Genomic DNA, 5,470 nt, shown 5'->3' on the forward strand with positions numbered 1-5,470 from the left:
AGAACAATGTGTCCCGTTTAAAGCACCTGTACTTAGTTTTTAGGAGAACAATGTGTTCCGTTTAAAGCACCTGTACTTAGTTTTTAGGAGAACACTGTATCCCGTTTAAAGCACCTGTACTTAGTTTTTAGGAGAACACTGTATCCCGTTTAAAGCTCCTGTACTTAGTCTTTAGGAGACCACTGTATCCCGTTTAAAGTACTTGTACACAGTCTTTAGGAGAACAATGTATTATGTTTAAAGCTCTTGTACTTAGTCTTTAGGAGAACACTGTATCCCGTTTAAAGCACCTGTACTTAGTTTTTAGGACTTGTGATCGTTTGAGAATATATTATCTATTTACGAATATATCTGAATGAAAATGAGAAGTCTCACAGGAAAAAAGGTTCAATTTGTTTTGAAATCCTTTAATAAATAAGTAATTTCAATTAAAATTTATGTATTTTGTAAAAAATCACCAATTGATTGTACAGTTGCTTATCCGCTTGTTTGTTAATTTCCCGTATAAATTCTTCCCGAGGAGCTTCTTAAATAAAACTAGTTTATTCTTTCTCAATACAACTTTGCAATACACATAATTTCCACGGTCACTTTAACTTAAACACACGCTATAATTTCACGACGATTCACGCACTTTACTTACGGCTTGACTCGATTATCTGTCTCTATATCTGTCTATCTGCAATTATTATCTCGCTTTATTTACCGGGCTTATATACTAAAAAAGAGGGCGTCTAGCAAACGCTGGGACATTCGTGTGGTTCCCCGATCCTTCTGGAATATCATCACGTGTTACCAGCGTCACGTGACTTCCGCTTGGAAGTGTTATCAAGTTAACTACAAATGTTGTTTTTTCTCCACATTCCCGTTAATTTGTTCACTGCGGTTCAATATCAGAGGTGTGTAAAAACAGCATTTCAGAACTATCACAAGCCGCTGCCCAAGAAGCTTTTCGTTCAATTCCAAAACTCGTGGTTTGGGCTAGGTGATGAGAGACTATGAACGTTATTACACATATGCATCATATTACCTTTCAAGTTACGGTTAAAACTCAGAAAGCCAACGAACAATTAGAATCCAATAGGCCTCAAAATTATCATAAAAATCATGTTAGCTCAGTTATTATTATTATTATTTTTTATTATTAATTTTTATATTGCGGCTCTTTTGTTCTTCATTCCCCAGCCTAAATAATGAGTTCTGATATTGAACAAAATCCTTCTTGGGCAGCTATTTGTGGGAGACAAAAGATACAGCTGAAATGCTATTTTTACACATCTCCGATTTTTAGCCGCATTGAAGAAATTAAGAGGAATGTAGGGGAAAAGATACATCTTCAGTTGATTTGATTTTTATTAACATTTTAGGCCTGATTTTTTTCCGATATTTCACGGAAATTCGTCTTTTAAATCGTAACTACTCCAACATCCTTCTTAGTTTTGGGTACTTTGGTATAATACGAGGTAAGGAAACTTAATATCTTAGTTTTGGGTACTTTGGTATAATACGAGGTAAGGAAACTTAATATCTTAGTTTTGGGTACTTTGGTATAATACGAGGTAAGGAAACTTAATATCTTAGTTTTGGATACATTGGTATAATACGAGGTAAGGAAACTTAATATCTTGCTTTAACGGCTTTATGGTTATAACAAATTGAAACATGGATGCTTTGTTATGTTTTTGTGGGTTGTGTTTGTTTATTTTAATTCAGACTTTTGTGTTGTTTGACTAGAGTGAGTTTTCACGTTTAAAATTTTATTAAATTTAGGAAATGACTTGAGATATATAAATAGCGAATTATACTAGATTTAATTTATTGGTGAATCTGTCACAGTTGATGAATTGTTGAGTTTGTATTGTGAATATTGAACTAATATTTCAACGAAGTACAAGAGAAAAGAAAATGTACCGTACGAACGAGAGAAAATTAGCAACTGAGTGAAATTGTTGTGTTAGCGTCTACTGTACTTCTGTCAGCGAAAGTTAGTTAAGCTAAAGTTCAAAAAATAAATTGCTTTTGTTTGTTTTTAATTTCGCGCAAAGCTACACGAGGGCTATCTGCGCTAGCCGTCCCTAATTTAGCAGTGTAAGACTAGAGGGAAGGCAGCTAGTCATCACCACCCACCGCCAACTCTTGGGCTACTCTTTTAACAACGAATAGTGGGATTGACCTTCACAATGTAACGCCCCCACGGCTGAAAGGGCGAGCATCTTTGGTGTGACGGGGATTCGAACCCGCGACCTTCAGATTGTGAGTCGAGTGCCCTAACCACCTGGCCATGCCGGGCCAGCTTTTGTTATCATTAATTATTTTGTGTATCGAAAAAGTCAAAAGAATGCGCCCAACAACAGATACCGTTACAACAATCTAAACTGTAAAATTTGTATTAACACTATTTTCCAGAATGGAGACTTTTCTATGTGTCATGTTATATCTTTAATAAGACACTACCTTTAGCCAGTAAGCACTTTGGGGTAGCTCTAATCTAGCTAACATAATCCTGTCTCTTAATTAACAGAGTTTATTATTGAATTTAAAAAATAGTTGCACCATAAGAACGCTTGGCCTCCTTCCTGTTCGATTGCCTGTTTTTGTTGAGATATCTTCATAAACGAATGAGATATTACAAAACAAAACTGCGATTATATCCCCTGGCGTATGCGCCATCTTGAAGACTAGTCAAATAATACTCTGTTACGTTGTAGTAGGTAATCCCTTAGCTGTGTACTGGGAAACGGTTTTATTTGTCACATGGTTACACCTAGTACCGGTACCACCGTGTGCCTATCTATGTCTTCCCGTTGGACTTCCCCTTTCACCATGTCCCATAATTGTTTTTACAAATTTGAATCACACTCGTCACATGAATGTTTGCTGGTGAACCGGAATTATAAGGTTTCTATTTCTATACATAAATTAACCCGAAAACCAGGCGGTTTTGTGTGGGGAAACGTTCTGGGACAGAAGGCTCTATAAAGTGATAGAAATGCAGACAAAGCACGTAGATATTATTTTACGTATATGGTGGTTACGCCACGTAGAGTTCAGTATTCATAGTCACGTGACTATGTTAAACATATTGAAGGCTTTATACGTAATCCTTTTCTTACAACTTACAGACTATCTGGGAGACGAATGTTCACATTTTCTCTGGACTTGATAGCTGTGCAAAATAATAAGCATGCCCACAAAAAAGCAATAAAATAATTCAAATTTCTATACTAAGTAAGTTTCTACGTTGTAATGGCACACCTAGATGTCCGAAAACCCCAGTTTTTGTTAAAAGCTGCGAGATTTGGACTTAAACTAATCGTACGGTTGAAATTAATTCTAAATGTGTGTGGTGTATATGCGCCTATGTTCTCAACTTCACAGCCATTACTTGTTATACTCTGATTATCCGTTTACACATCCTGCCTTCAACTTGTTATATTTCTCCACTCGTGGTAATTTTCGAAAATTTGTAGTAGATGGTTTGCTGCTAGAACTTCAACTAGGTCAAAACTTTGAAGATTAGTTTACCAAACAAGAACTGAAACTGTCATAAACAGTTATGAATTTTAAACTTGATTTTATCTTTCTCATAGGAACTACTCCAAAGGCTGGATGAAGTTCAAAGATATTTCCAAAGGTATATGATAAAAAGCGCAAAGCTATACACAATGGGATATCTATGCTGTGTCCACCATGAGTATTGAAATGCAGTTTTTGACGTTATAAGCCTTCATACTTACTGCTGAACCACTAGGGGGGTTGGATATATTTACAATTCATTGCATTTGCAAACCATTAACGCCAAAGGAAAGGAAAGTATTTATTTTTAACGAAATTCATCATTGTAAAGTCTTAATCCTAACAATTTTCATAGTAAGACCCCCCCCCCCAAGTATAACAACATTTTTCTAAAATTAATCATAATTCTGAGTTTGAAGAAATCTTGCATTTATTTTGGAATAAATTTCTAAATGTTGAAATAGAACATCTCTTAGCCTTAACTCCGAAAATTAAACGTACTTTCAGCCATTCAACTTCTCATCATAACCCCCCTCTCCCCCTCCCACACACCACACACACACATATGACTCAGTGGTATGTACTAGTGTTGTAACTCTAAAAGACGAGTTTTGATACTTGAGGTGGGAAGAGATCAGATAGCCTGTTGTATAGCTTTGTGCTTAACAAGAAACAAATAAAACTGGTGTCCTATTTATATTCTAGAAATCTTTTAACTTCGTGTAGTTTGCAGAATGCTCATTTTCTATTGTTTATTAACACCTACGAAACAATCAGTCAAAGACGTCGCTAGGCACTGGCACAAGAAGCCTGTGCCCCGATTCTATTTAATAGTGCCCCGAATCCCCAGTTAGTGTCTTGAAAAATCAGAATTGAAAACCATGATCGATATCATACTGAAACGACGAAAATTCCCGCGTCTATGGGCCCAAGCCCCGAATCTTTTAAGCACTTAGCGACGCTTCTGCAATGAATCAATGTAGATTTTTAAATATTGGTCTCCACTTGAAATAAAGGCAAGAAAAAGGCCTCTTGAACTAAGAACATTTACACGATAAATACTAATTGATGATAATGTTTTGCTCTTATTTTCTGTTTTTCACCACTACGTTTCTCGCTATATTGTTAGGGTTTAGGATATTAAAGTCAAAAATAAACATAACAGGCCTAATATTTCTGATAAAAAAATAACGCTAACTGCAGAAAAAAAACATCTGCAGTTAACATGATTATTATCACAAATTTTAGGCTTACTGGTTTCTAATGCTTCGCCAGCTTCTGGCGTTTAAACCGTAACTTTGGAAAAATAAACATGTTTTTTTCAACAAGCAGAAGCTACAGTGTTATAATATATTTTAATGAAACAATAAAATTCCTGCCAGTCATGCTACCAGTCAGTTCTTTAAAAAAACCTCAGCAAAGACAAACCGATGATACAATTCATTTTGTCACCTGAATAATTCAAGCATTATATCTTAGATCACTACATTAACGCAAATCGATCATAGTGAGATAGAAGGCTCTGAATTATTTGAATTGTTCATTATCGTGAATTATTATACGTTTATTGTTTGACTTTAGGATTTGATAACTTAGCTTTTCACCACCAAGTTGATTTTTATTTATCGATAACCAGAGAAACTCTTCGAAAAACAATATTGTTACGACAGCGGAAGTCACGCGACGCTGGGAGCATGCGCACTGGAGTTTCTAGAAGGATCATGACTTATCGAGAAACCCAGTGAATGTCCGAGTGTTTACCAGGCGCCCTCTTTTTTAGTATATAAGCCCGGCAAATAAAGCCAGGGATAGATAGATATGCAGATAGATTGAAGATATAGCTAATTGAGTCAAACGAACAGTAGGCACCGTAAGTAAAGTGTAAATCACTGTGATTTATAGCGTGTGTTATAAAAGAAGTTAAGTGTAACCTACTGATTGGAAATTCTGTGTA

The sequence above is a fragment of the Limulus polyphemus genome, unplaced genomic scaffold (assembly GCF_000517525.1).
Source record: "Limulus polyphemus unplaced genomic scaffold, Limulus_polyphemus-2.1.2 Scaffold3460, whole genome shotgun sequence".
Taxonomy (NCBI): Eukaryota; Metazoa; Arthropoda; class Merostomata; order Xiphosura; family Limulidae; genus Limulus; species Limulus polyphemus.